This window comes from Polistes fuscatus, unplaced genomic scaffold, assembly GCF_010416935.1.
Source record: "Polistes fuscatus isolate 324 unplaced genomic scaffold, CU_Pfus_HIC Scaffold8, whole genome shotgun sequence".
Lineage (NCBI taxonomy): Eukaryota > Metazoa > Arthropoda > Insecta > Hymenoptera > Vespidae > Polistes > Polistes fuscatus.
In genome coordinates, this window is record NW_025113162.1 from 673,167 (window position 1) to 688,142 (window position 14,976).

At 38.6% G+C, this 14,976-nt stretch overlaps 1 protein-coding gene and 1 long non-coding RNA gene across 3 annotated transcripts in view; one reads left to right on the top strand and one right to left on the bottom strand.

Annotated features, from left to right (window-relative positions):
• The window catches only part of LOC122524733 (bifunctional heparan sulfate N-deacetylase/N-sulfotransferase), a 324,826-nt gene that overhangs the window by 191,056 nt on the left and 118,794 nt on the right, over positions 1-14,976 (bottom strand). The gene's annotated exons all lie outside the window — the stretch shown is intronic.
• The window catches only part of LOC122524735, a 38,214-nt gene that overhangs the window by 10,905 nt on the left and 12,333 nt on the right, over positions 1-14,976 (top strand). The window lies entirely within an intron of this gene.

A 14,976-nucleotide genomic window follows, 5' to 3' on the forward strand; every position in this document is an offset into this window, starting at 1 on the left:
CGAGAGATCGCAAAGTCAAGATACTTCGTGTTACGTTTGCTTATTTATATTTTTATATTACATTCATAAATTCCATGATTTTATCAAGAACATCCTAAAATAAGAAAAGTATATATCTCACCGTTTACAAATGAAAAGGGGTTGGTTTTGGAAATGAAAGAGAGAGTGAGAAAGAGAATGAGAGCGATGGAGAAGAGACATCAAGTAAAGCTTTCACCAAATTAAACACGGTAATGCGCGCGCATCAAAACGAAACAATTTTGTTTTCATGAAATCTTAAGCCATGGGAGGAGCGATCTCGTTAAGTACTTCGTAAACAAGAGCGGAGGAAAATAAGAAGAGGTTTAAGACAGGAATGAAAGGAAGTAAAGAGATAGAAGAAAAAATAAATTAAGAGAAAAAAAATGAACAAGCATCGAAGAAGATTTTGAGTTTTATCAGTTTTTTCAGTTCTTTCAGGTTTCTCTCTCTCCCTTTTCGTTTTTATCCTAGGAAAAATTCGAAAACGTTTTAAATTTCCGGAGATATTAACGTGAAGGAACGAGCCCTCGAAGCTCGTTTTCTCGTGTTCTCAGTCGCAATGAAATTTTCCGGCATATAACTCGAAAAAATACGCAAAGACGTAATCCTTGGACTGTGTTCGTTCTGCTTGTTGGACTTTGGCACGACGATAAAGGTAACTACTATCGCGGTAGTAACGTCGCCGTTTCACTCCGCGAACCTCTTCCTTAATGGTCGTTGGACTCCTCCTTCAGCTCCACTTCCAGCAGCACTTCCACCTCCAATTCCTTCTCCTCCTCTTATTCTTCTTGTTCATCCTCTTCTTGCTTACCCTCTTCTTTCTTCTCCGCGTTGCTAATTGATCCGTCCTTGGTGAAACACGCGCGCACCCCGTCGTCTTCTCGACACGGCGTTTTCACAAAAGCTATCCTCGGAAATTTACTCGCGCCTCCGACGTCGTTTACTTAGGATTCTCGACTACCTTCAAGTTTCTTCTTCCTCCCCTTTCTCTTCCTTTCCCTTTATCGTGTTCTTTCGCTTGGGGAAGATAAGATGCGACTGAACGAACGAACGAGTTAGAGAAAGAGGAAAACAGAAGAGGGTCCACCTAGGAGGAGTAACTTTTAGTCGCTCAGAGTCCAGCTTTTATCGAACGGGAAACGTCTTTCGTTTTCACCGTAGACTCTACGATGGAGAGTTCTTTAAAAGTGGAGAAGAAGCTCCAGAAATATAACGATCCTTTCAACTCAACCTCCCTCTACTCTTACTTAACCCAGTAGATATTCGCTCGAATTATTTACGTACCATGAAAATTAAGTCTTCGCGAGTTATAAAAAGGGTTCCAGACTTAAAGGGAAAGTAATCGAGAATCTACTTCTCGTTGGATGAAAATTTGAAGAAGAAAGATAGGAGGTAGAAGAGAACAAGTTAATAAACAAAAACTATTTGAACATAAATTACTTTGGTGTTACTTAAACAGACCAGCAAAGGCCTTACACACCAAGCGTGAGATTAAAAGTCAAAGGTATGTATATGTTATGATATTGCATCTATTTAATAAGTAAGATTACGTTTAATGGAAATTTACTAGAATGAGTTAGGATCCTGTTTACCTGTAAGTTACGAGTTAAACGGTATTCACCTTACTCTACTATTATTATTACTACTACTACCTTCTATTTACCTTCCTTTTCTATCTTCATTTAAACTCGAAATATATAGCTGTTACTGAAAGTTTGCCTTTCGGAAGAGTCATTAGGCAAACCATATTTCGCGGCCAACGATATGACCTGATTTTAACTCCTTCCAAGATAATAATTTGCAACACAGATGACGTCTTCATACGATAGATAGATTTATACACTTGTACGTATTCATTTGAGTTTCGTGTGATCCCTACGATTCACGTACAAGATGATACATTACTCGTTAGATTTAAGGAATTACACGACCTTGGCGCTCGAAATAACTCGCATAAAATGAAAAAGTTCTTTTTAACGCAACTTTTAAGTATGACCCGCGATCCTAATTTGCTCCGCAAGCTTAACTTGGTTCGGAGGCCAAGTGCAAGCCCGAGGAAGTAGGGGAGAGAGTGTGTGACGCTATTTTAAAGTTACGTCAAACAAAAATGTTCTTTTTATAATAGTTTTTCTTAACGTTAAGGAGATATAATCCCTTAAGTATTATATTGTACTTCAGTATTCAAGAATATGATATACCAAACTATTTCGATTCGTTGAGAAATATTTCTTAAACGTTATCCGATACGATATAATCCGACATTATAAAATAATTTATCAATAAGTAAAATACTCATCCATCTATCCATCCATCAATCGTTTAAATCTCCTTCTCTTTTATTCTAAATCCTTTCTTACCATTTCTCGAAAGATAATGTCGAGATAGAAAATGCTTACCGAATATAACAGCCTAGCAACATAAAATCTGGCAAAATAGTATTTTATACGTGATTTCACCGAAAAGAAAAATCTACCAGCCGAAGGTTTGAGTTACCGTTTGGATTCGCGCAAGGTTCGTACTTTAAGAGGAGATATTCGTAGATTGCTCGGCCGAACAAAAGCTTTATGATTCGAGCATTGAATTCGATCCTCTATACAATCTATTCGAAAGAGCACCCATCGAATTTGTGCCTTTGATACCGCGAAAATGCTTTCTCGGATAAGACTCGTAATACTAATCCATTCCTTTCCAGTTTCAATCCTAGGAGTAAAGTAAGCCATTAAAATACGTAACGTTCGTTAATAATATCTGCGTGAAACGTAATCCGATAAAAAGTTTTTATCTACAAGAGAATAATAATAATAATAATAATAATAATAATAATAATAATAAAAATAACCATCATAATAATAAACATTAATTATCTTCTATGATATTACGAGTGGTTGAATGCAATCATTGGATCGATCGTTAGAACGTATCTCAAGCTCATTACATTCTCTTAGCACGTAGCCGAAACGAGTGTAAAGAGTGAACGAAGAATAAAAATGGAAAAAGAATAGAGGGAAAGAAATAACGCGCGTTAAGTATAGCGCAATTAGTGGAACCATTGATCGGGGGAGTATAATCGCAAGCTCTAATCGGAAGGACGATGCCTTCTCCCTCTTTCTTCTTTCGTTTTTTTCTTTCTTTCCATCGCGTGGCTTTTATCGGAGTAAGAGAAAGAGAGCAAGCACACCTCTGAGAGAGGAGAAGGAAAATCTGGCGAACACGAGAGGTCACGTGGCAAGAAAGTGCATCGTTCTCGAGTAGTCTCGACCTCGAGGAAGCACGTGGGATGAATATTTATCGCGGTGGCTTACGACACGCCGTACCGCGACAAATTAACGTCGGGATGGTCGCCACGAAAGAGAGAGAGAGAGAGATAGAGATAAAACTAGATAATAAAAGAGAAAGAGATAGAGAGAGAGAGAGAGAGAGAGAACGTTTCATGCGGCTACCAACAAAAGAAAGAAAAAAAGAAAGAAAGAAAACGGAAAACGGAAAAGATAGAGATAGAATAAATGGATAAATCATGAGCTTGTATTGGTATAACGAACAATTTTAATTACAATATTTCAATGAATTCTGCAAGGGTATATGGTAAAGAGAATCCCAGTAAAAGGTACGAAGGGAACCTCGAAACTTGAAACATTAGCGAACAACCCTTTTGCAAGAAAGTGTGTTAGTTATATGGAGAGGAGGCCAACCACTGACACGTTACGAACCCACAAACCCAAGGACGTCTTTTTAACGGGTTCACTACAACTATCCGCGACTCCCTAAATGCCTCGCAATCTCTCACTCACCGAGGGAAGTTTTGCTTCGGAGTTACCCCTAACGTCCCTAAGCGAACGTGATTCGCGTGCCAACATCGAGTTGGAAGTTGGAGAAGGATGGAGAGGAGAGAAATACCGGGTAGTAGCAAGAAGAGGAGCGATATGGGCTTGCGGGAGAATCAGGTTGGTAAGGTAGGGGGGTGTAAGGTTAGTGTAGGGTGTAAAGTGTATGGGGTTACATTTATGCGATCTCGCTCGAGGAAAATTGCACGTCCGTTTATGTTTTAGGATTCGTGAGAGAGAATCGTGTCGTCTAGTATCAAGAAAATCTAACCACCCCCCTCCTATCCCTTGACTCCCTTATGGTTCGTGGTATCGATGCGATATCATTTCGTTTCCTAGTTACGTAGGAAATTCTCTCGATAGTATGTCTTGTGGGAACAACGTTCGTATATTACATATGCATAGTTTCATAAATTTGTTTCGTTCCGGAGCACATTTCGTCTATGTAATATTTTCTTCTCTTGTTGTGTTATTTTTTGCTCGACAATGTTTCATTCCTTCTTTATTTCTTTCTCTCTTCCTTTTTTCCTTTGCGTCCTCTCCTCGCTTCCCAAAAAGCCCCGGGCATACACTCGCCAAGCATTCGCACTCAACCTGCTTTTAATATTGCGACCAGAACCAACCTCTTTGCTATTTCTCTCTCTCTCTTTTTAGTTCTTTCTCTTTCTGTTTTTCATTCTCTTTTCTTCTCTTCTGTTTGTCTTTGTCTACGTCTCTCTCTCTCTCTCTCTCTCTCGTCGTCCGCCACATGGGATTTTCATAGCCTGCGGAAGTCGAACGTCAGGCATAGTTAATGCTCGATACCGGTCGCGTAGTTAACGTTCCATACCTCGTACCACACTCCATTCCGGCCCGTTGCTTCTCTTTGTACAACAGCACGTGGGTAATATTGGTTATTAATTGGTACGCTGGGTTTTAGTAAATTATATCTTGACAAAGCTCCAACCATTTTAGTTTTAGTTTTAGTCTCTATCCCTTTCAACCTCATTGTCTCTTTTTGTCTTTTTTTTTTTTTACTACGAACTATGATATCGGATCGTAAAATAAAATTTTATTAGAAGAGATAGAAAAAGAGAACAATGGAAAGGTTGTATATGCGTGTATGTGGGTGTAGTTTATTTTTTTTTTTCTAGTCGGTCATCTCGTTAAAGCGTTCGTTTATGTGTAATAAAAAAATAGATCGAAGAGAAACGTGCCTATCGTCGTCGTCGTTGTCGTCGTCGTCGCCGTCATAGAATTTTCTTTATACGTTTTGTTAAAAATTAAAAACCGTCACGATAGTGTTTGCCGTTCAAAACGCATGTCCGTTATTTTACTCAATTTTCAGGCTATTTTTGAAATCCATCGATTTGTTTTCTTTTTTAAGCTCGTCGAGACTGATGATTAAACGTTAAGAGAAATCCGGGATAATTATTCTCGTTATTCCTGAGTCTTAAAAGGTACAACAGAACGGTGGAGTAGCGAAAAGTCAGGAAATATATATATATAGTTGTACATATAAGTTATATATAAAATATGCATGACGAGAGAGTTAAGCACACGTGTTACGTAATTCATACCTCAGCCTTTTTCTCTCCTACGAGAGGAGGAGAGGAACAGAGAAGAGAAGAGAAAAGGAAAAAAGAGAAGAGAGGAGAGGAGAAGAGTTAAATGTTATTTACTACACGTTCCGACCAAAGTAATTTCTTTTCCGCACTTTTAATATATTCTCGCGAAAAACATTCCGCGCCTCCATAAAACTAAGCCATTTGAGAAAGCCATTTTGGAAGTCGGCTAGCTTTCAAGAAGATCCATTGAAAACGTTGGAAAGATTTCCTCTCGTTCACCGTGCAAGCGAGATGAACGACAAAAATATGCTAATCTCGTTCGCACACGGCTGCGCGGAATATTCGCTTTAAGTAATTAGCGCAACGTTATCATTTTCAAGAAAAATATTGTACCTTTTTCTTTAATAAGCACCGCCACATATTTCCCCCCTTCCCTTTTTTTGTTTAGGATAGAGAAAAGGGAGAAAGATGAGATATATTTTACTTGTTTGTATATTTTTGTTGTTGGTGTAATTTTTCACAAAAAGGACAAATGAGATTTCCTATTGCAATAAGTTAGGAACGTAATGAAGGAAATATTTCAAGAGAAATTTTCAAAGATTCATTCAGTAGCACTCGATTTTGCAATTCGCGACAAGAGGCCATGGGTATCCTTACCAGTTCGATTTTCCAGTCATCCCTCTTCTTATTTCTCTTTCTATCTTTTTCTTCTTTCTCTTTCTACTTTTGAGTAGTCGGCCGTCCCCTCATCTTCCTCCCGCCTTACCGTGAGAGAAAACTTTGCAAGTTTTCTAATTAGTATGATGCCTCGGGCTAAGCGAAGTACGGCTTCTCGACGTTTTAAAATGGAGAAAACAGGGAAAGGAACGCCTTTGAGTCCTGGCAGGAACTTTGGATTCAACCCCTCTCTTTTCTTCTTCTTCTTCATGATCTTCTTCTTTCTCTTACTCACACTTTCTCTCTGTCAAGTCGTAAAGTCGCTCCGCGTCGAGTCTGAGATTCCAACGACACCGTCTTATACCAATCCCTTACCCCTCTTGTCTATTTTTCTTTTCTATCTCTCTTTCTCCCTCACTCTCTCACTTCCCTCTTTCGCAAGGTCTCTTCGTCTTCTTTTATTACCCATACCTGTGCCTATTCAGCGTCATGTCTACCCAGGTTCTGCGTACCACCCCAAAGTGCAAAGTTCTCCGACTCGTCGAAAACTCTCGGCTCGAGATGCCTGGATTATTCCATAGTGCTGTTGGGTTGAAGGGTTGGTAGTAGTGGTAGTGGTAGTGGAGGTGGAGGTGGTTTTGGTAGTGGTGGGGAGAAGCTCGACGGTGGTGTATGCAATTAAAGTCAACAGGTCCTCGCGTTGGAAAATAATGGAACAAGCTGCTGTGGAAAGCGATCGCGTGCACACCACCTCGACGATGAAACGAGGAAAATGTTAGGGTGGAAAAGGCTACTCGTTTTCTTCTCTTTTTCTCCCCTTTTTTTCTCCCTTTTTTTCTTCCTTTCTTTCCCTTTTTTCTCTTTTCTTCTGTTTTTTCTCTTTTTGTCATTCCCAGCTACGAGATACAATCGACGTGATATTTTTAATTGGGCTAAGTTATGCAGAAACCTAGCGATCCATCAAAATGATATCAAATTAATTAAACGTAGTAACGTGAATATCATAATTTCGTAGACTTTTAATAAATACGTTGAACAAATATTAAAAATATCATACTTATTTAATTATATTATCGATTATATTATTAAATAAACCATTAAAAAATATTTTAATAAATGTGACGAAATGACCAACTAATGGAAATCAATCTAATTTATTTTCTCATTTTATATTAATAAAATCTCCAATTAAATTTACTCAATATTGGATCACTGAGGAGTCGATAAATTTTAGCGTTACTTAGTTCAATTAAATTTAGGTATCTTATTAATAATTCTTGAACGTCTTGCATATAAGATTGTTAATAATCAAATTTTCGTATCTAATTTACTCGAATAGAAAGGAAGAAATTCGTTTGACGAATTTGCTACGATTTTCTTACAATTTAAACAAAACAAAATCGCAAATAAAAACGAAAACGAAAACGAAAAGGAGAAAGAGAAACGACAGAGGGGAAACTGTCCTAACCGATTCGATCCTAAATCGATTATCGTCCAACGTTCCATCAATTTCTAATTGAAGCGGTAATAAATTTTACGTCACGGTACCGTGTCGTCGTCTATTCCCACGTCGAAACGTGTACGCCCCCGAATTTCCAAGCTCCGATTAAATTTAAGCGCTTTTGGTGACGCCCGTCCCCACCTCTCACACCCCTTTCCATCCTCCTCCCCCACCCCCGCCAATCTTCACCAACCCCTCGATCGAAACGACAACGGCGAGCAAATCACAGGACATTTTTCGAGCGTTTTCCGGAAATAGTCTCTCCACCTTCTTTCTTCATACCACCCCACCTACCCCCATTTCGTTATATCGTCCGACTACTGCTATATTTTATGAAGCTCCTTCGAGAATCGATCGATCGATCGAGTGAAACAGGGAGAGAGAGAGAGAGAGAGTTTTCGTGCAAACCGTTTATAATCTTCCACTACCGACTCGTCTTTTCTGCTTTAATCTTGACGTAACTTTTTCATTTAGTCAAGTCTACCTTTGGAATTAGACATTTTATTCGACAGACCATATCTCTCGGAAGTATTTTAGGTTCGTGAACAAAATTTCTTACCGGACTCAAAATTCACTTATATTTTCACGGATAAATTTGTATGTAGACATTATTTTTGGTTAAACGTATTACGATTGGTATATTTTTAAATATCGTGGATTTTCGAATTCTGATTTTTCTATAATTCTTCGTTCGAGAATAAAATTTAGGGGAAAAGAGAAAAAACGTTAAATCATAAAACTATTTTCTCGGAAAAATTAAGTAAGATGTATGGAACCTTAGAACTAGAGAGTAGAACTAGTAGAGCTCAAAATTTCTGCATGAATACTCTGGAGAAAAGCCATGTATACAGTGTGAACCCTTCTAATCGAAATGGAAGACGCGAACCGTAAACCTCGTCAAATCTCCATAGGATTAAGCTTGCACGGAAGTGTCCACGACGAGGAAGTTAAATCTATTTTACTAGGACCATTCTCTATACAACACGAGAGATTCATCTCTCGTCTCATCGTCTATGGAAACTCCTTCCAAATTAACTTGTACTTATCAAGACGTTAGACCGATTCTCGAATCATTCTAGAATGCCAATTACATTTTCCTACATATAAATACACATAGCACACACACACACACACACAAATATTAAAATAATGAATAAAGAAATTCAATTTTAATTGCTATAGTTACAACAATGATACGTTATTTAATATCTTTGAACACGTGGATGTAATTCTCCTATTTGATAACATACAATTTATATCGGATATTTGACGTTTACGAATCTCATGAAAAATATTTAGCCGTCTCGTGACTCGCGGTTATGGAAATAAATACAAATTTCAATTTATTAAATTTATTTATCGTAATGTGCAACGTTTACAGTTTACGTATATGACGTGTGAATGGAAACCAACATATACATACATACATATATATTATATCGATCGGAATCGGTAAGCGTGCTCGACCTTTTCATACTCTCACGCTCTCATAAAACTCGTTGCTTCTCGGCACTTTTCTCCGTTTGCGGGTTCCCCACCTGGACTCGAGTCTGACGTTTACACCACACGTACGTACGTTAGTCATCATTACTGCCAGGATATCCAGGCAGGTTTTCCAGAATAAAGAGGATCATCGAAAGAAGGGGGAGTAAGGATGGTAAACAACAAGCTCGGATACGTGACACCGGCTGTTAAATTCGTCGAAATTCGATGAAAAAAAATGTTTATCCGGGATACGTTTTAAAAAAGAAAAATTCTTCCCTAACTTGTCTACCCTCCTTCTCGCTCACTCTCATCTCTGTTTGTTTTCTTTTTTAAACATATTTTTATTCTATCCATACGTAGTACGTCGTAAAGTTTCCTCGGGGTTAGATTTGCTCGCGAGTCGCACGCAAAATGCGTTCATTCGCATTATTATGGAAGTTGCGTAACTCGCTGCACTCGCGGAAGCGCATTGTGGATTCAGACTGTGTCGTGTGAAGCCCGGAAATAATATCTATCGATTCTCGTGCGTGAGCACGCTCGTATATGTGTGCTGCGTGCGTGCGTGTGTTCGAAAGAACGAATGAACGAACGCGCGCGCGTGCACCTACGATTCTGTTTTCGTCTCGTTCTCTTTCTTTCCTTTTTTGTCGCGAGTGCGGGAGGATAGGCGAAAATAAAAGTGCACATCTAGACGCAGTGTGCATCGAGCGTGAGAACGGAATCAGCATAGATCGTCGTAAGATCGGGACACGTCGTTTCCATACGCGATCGATTCGATCTTTCAGTGGGACGAGTACTATGGCTAAGTCCATTGACAAAATGCGCATAAACTGCGAAAGGAGAATCTATCTGATCGCGCGTGCCTGTCTCATGCATGCATACGTTCTGAAAGCATTTGGTGGGGGAAAAGAAAGTAGGTGGGAAAGGGAGAGTGGGGCTAAGGGGTGAGCACCGTCGAAAGACGAATAGGCGAACGAAACGTGTAGCGTAAGGGTGGCTCAAATTTTCCTACGTTTTCTACTACTACCACCACAAATACTACTATCAATACCAATACTATCATTTTGCATCCAAGCTTTCAAGATAAACGCTTGGGAAATTTCCTATACGAGTCGATAAATTTCTTTCCACTGGAAGAGGAAATATAACAAAACTATGAATATTATAAATTTTTATTAGTTGTCTATATCTACGTTTATGAATTGAATCGTAATCAAAGGTGATATGAAATAGTGGTGGTGGTGATGGTAGTGGTTTTGAGAAGGGATAATCGACTGGATTTAACAAATGTTTGTTGGAATTTTCAAGATGTTAAGAGTTACTTGAGAGTTACGTAGAAGTATAGGTAGAATATTATTTTTCTTTTTCTACCTTTCTCGGATCTTACGATAAAACGTGTTAAATAAATAACGCGGGATATTCTTGTTTTTCTCAAGCTGAATATGCAAGATAATGCGATTGCTTTTTATATCGAAAGAAATGGGATTTAATACGAAGACAAAAAAGGAAACAAAAATTTAGTTATCTTATTTTCAGGGTAAAAAAAGGAAAGAAAGAAAAAGGGGGATGTCGTAGCCACGAGATGATGTCGTGCTTTCGCTGGGTTTTTAAAAAAGCGCCTGGCGAAGCTAAAGCAGACGAAAAATACCGTCAACGAATTCAGCTTTTTCATAAACGTAAGGTAGAGCAGGGTAGCACGGGGACCAGGCCAACATCGGGGATGCGTTTTCTCTCGGAGGGCCGTTCGCCGTCACGAAGTGAAGCGAAAAGAAGAAAAGTGAAGAAGGGAGGACGAAGAAAGAAAAGACGAGAAAAGGAAGGAAGAGGTGGCAGCCGAGACTGAAGAAAAAGGAAAAAAAAACTGAAGGGATAAAAGCGAGCCCTTTTCCTGCTCTCTTTCTTTTTCTCTTTCGCGTCTCGTTTCTGTACTGCTGACCGACGACTAGACGACGGCTTCTTCTTCTGTCGGTGGTATAGTACTGTTGGTTTAAAAAAGATAAAAAACAAAAAAAAGAAAATGTAGTGAAAACAGAGAGAGGGAGGGAGAGAGAGAGAGAGAAAGGGAAGAAGGAAAAGAAAAAGTGACGGAAAAGAACGAAAAAGTCCGAACACGAGTAGACTTTTTGATAGAATACTCAATGAGTCGTACAAAGATGGCTTTTACAGTTTTCAACACATTTTCTCACGAAATTCATTTTTCTTTTTTATTTTCTCGTTTTATTTTGATCCTTTTTATCTTTCATTGTTTCGTTTATTTATCCTCGCACCCATTGTTCGCGCGAATATTTGTAATTTATTTAAATCGTTGATAGCCGTGCTTCGAGCGCGCGGCGGCACACCGGTCATGAACATTTTTTTTTAATCGAACAGGGCGCGTCGTCGTCTGGTATAGAAAACCACTTCGTTTTCGTACTCACGTTGAAAATAAAAGAAGCTCGTTATCGGATTTTCTCTGGCAGCTCGCATGCCTCGGAATCACGGGGAACCGAGTTGTGCGTGGTGTACATAAAATCACTGCAAAGGGGATGGAGGAGGAGGAGGAGGAGGAGGAGGTTTGGCTTCGGTGACGTCTCATTCTCCTATCGCCATTTCTTTCACGCGTGCACCCCCTCTCCGTCAACCACCTTTATTCCACCCACCGGCTTTATAACCGCCCTCCCTCATCTCATTCCATCCCTTCCCCTCTCCCAATCTCATCCAAAAAAGTTCTCTTCTCGGTAAATCGAAAATCATTGAGGAACGCGCGTGATTTATCGTCTTTCGCTTTATTTGCTCTCCTGAATACTACCTCCTCCCCGTTATCCCTCTTTGTTACCCCTCGCCATATCGTTCTCTTTTCCTCTTTTTCTAGTAACCAGGGAACCAACGAATCGACCAACCCCGAACCGCCGGCGAATCGACGTGCATTCGGTGGCAATAAAAAATAAACGAACGGCATCGTTTACCTCCGATCTTTATCGTAGCGAAATTGTTTGCCAGAGCGTTCGAGAATCGTTATCCATCGTCCGACACTTTGATATGGAACGGCTCGTAATGGAACGCGAATGAAAAGGGTCTTTCATTTAATCCGCTCGGATATATTGACAAAAGATACGCGTATATATCCATCTTCCTCTCTCTCTTTCTTACTTATTCTCTTTCTCTCTCATACAATCTTCGACGATTCGCCAGCATCTTTCTTTAAATTTTCGATTTCTTTCGTTTCTTCATGCGATGCTAATGGACTCGGATTTTTTATTTTCTTCTTTTTATTCGTCCTTATTCTGTTACCACCGAGACTTTTAATTTCAAACACGAGTTCTCGGTTATCGATGAGTTTTTTATATTTGTTTTCTTTTTCTTCTCTATTTACTTATGGTAATATATTCGTGGATGAAAGAAATGTTTTTCAAATGAAATAACATTTGATTGATTTCCTCATCTTCGTCCTCGTCGCCATAGGCATCTTGGTCATGCAAATTCACCGTATTTTGTTTCGTCGAAAAAAATACAAAAAGTTATTTAATCTATTTCTCATTTGATACGGTGGGGTGTCGTGTCCGACGTCATTAGACTTTGAATTCGGTGAGAAGACGATTTTAATTAGATCTCATTCGGTCGAATGAACATTGCGGAAATTCATAGATACGTTTTTTTTTTAAAGGGATCGATTGAAAAGTGTCAATGCAATCTCGGTAAATATGGTTACTCCTATTCTATTCCTTTTTCTTCTCTTCAGCTCTTTCTTTCTCTTTTTTCTTTCTTTTCTTTCTTTCTTTTTATTCGACGAACTTTTCTCTTAGAGAATCGGCCACAAGATGAAAATATCTAAGGTCTTTCCTTCTCGTACCATACCATTCCAAATTCACTTTTCTTTTCGAACAAAAGTCGCGTAAGAGAAGTTAAAGTTTAAAAGACGCTAGTAAAATGGACGTTTCACGTTGGATTTCCATTTTACGTTTACCGTGTACATAAATCTACCTGTCATTTGTATAAACCAGCTAGCTTCTCTTGTTACACGATTTCATGATTTTCCCTCTCTGTCTCTCTTTTTTCTCTAATTTATCTTTTAAATATTTATGATTGATAATGTTCAAATTCGTTAGTCGGTTATATGTCTTTTTATCATTGGTTTGAAATATTCGTGACTTTAACGCGTGTACGGTAGATGGAAGATCTATCGTCTGTCCATTATCGATTATCGTTATAAACGTATGTGTAAAGGTGAATTATATACACTACCGGTCAAGAGTTTCAAATCGCTACGTCAATTCAGAGAAATAGAATATTTATTTTTTTCTAAATGAACGTCGTTGTAGTAACCAAAAGTAAATTTATTTGTCTAAAAGATTTACGAATAGTATATTTTATACATTTATTCATTTTTATTTTGTTTAAATCAAAGAATAAGTATTGTGGGACGAGCGCTTCCATGCCAAATACTTAAATAAGCTTTGTGAGGGGATTGGACGGTGGACCCTGTATAGCTCAATGGAATAGCAGTCGCTCGAGTCCTGGTCCAGTCAGTCCAACGGTCCAATTTTTTCACGAATCCTATAATATTTTTCTTTAAATTGGCCCTTCATACAAAAAATTTACCTGCATTTTTAATCCTTCCGTTATTATCGACCTATATACGGGTCGTCCATGTAAAAATCTCGTACGAACGATCTACCGATCCATATAGGGGTTATATACCGTACTATGAGATATGTACGTACAATCGAATGAATCAACAATTGATTTGAAACTTTTGGCTGGTAGTGTATAGTTTGTGCGTACGCTCGTAGTAAAATGTCAGCTGCGAGATTTCAGTGAGACAAGTAGGTCAGGACGACTGCAGGAGATTGCCAATGCGACGTTTACGGGACAATCGATGGATATCGTAGTTATACTAGCAATGTAGCACGCGAGTTTCTGTGAGCGACGTGTGGGCTGGTTAAACATCGTAGAATAAACATGTCCAATACTGGTCGACGTTGTTCCATGATCGCTACGAAATAATAAATGCTTTCGTATAGCAGCATGCGTTGTTGTTCTTCGATTATCGATCACTAATTGTAAGTATAAGCTACTCGCTCGGATACACACAACGTGTATTTTATTTTTCTTACCAGAAGGTAGAATGTATAATATCTAGAAACATAGACGCGAGCGTTAAAACTTTCAGTATATTAATAAAAAATTAAAGGAAAAACATTTTTCTTTTCTAGCTTCGAACTTTTCCTTTAACTCGCGATTCTTTAAAATTAATTGTAGAATCGATGACACGGATCAATTTGAAAGTCAAACAAAAGCTTTGTTACATATACACGTTTATATGTGATGGTAGATGTGTATCCGTCGATGATACGACAGATGAAAAAATATAGAAGAAGAAAATGTTAGATCAAAAGTCGTTTCAATCTATCGTTTCTTTCCATCGAGTTATCCCATTTCGGGATGTATTCAAAGCTACTCGATATTTATAGATTCAATACCGATTTTAATACATCCCATAAAAACGTACGTAAAAACGTTATCATTCTTATTATATCGACTTGCTTACACACACCTCCCCCCTCCACCCTCACCTGCCCCTATTGTGTGTTTCTTTATGACGTTAAATGAATGAGAAAATATTCACAAAGCGAATATTCATCCTCTTTGATCGAAATATAATGAAATATATTCCCTATATCGATTCTATAACGATAGCTTTTAGCTTTGTAACGAGGACTATAGTCGTGATCTTAGAAGAAAGGGATTCGTCGTTGTTAACAAGACGAAGGAAGGAAGGAAGGGCTCGTGACTTTCTATGACTTCTCCTTGTTTGCGGGTGGTATCGAATATATCAAAGGGTGCACAGTCGGGTAATGTGAAACCGCAGAAACCTTCCAACAATGTTGTAATTCAGACACGTTGTTTCTTATCCATTCTAACGCATGTTTCTCGTAGTTAAAGTTCCAACGTTGATCTTTATCGT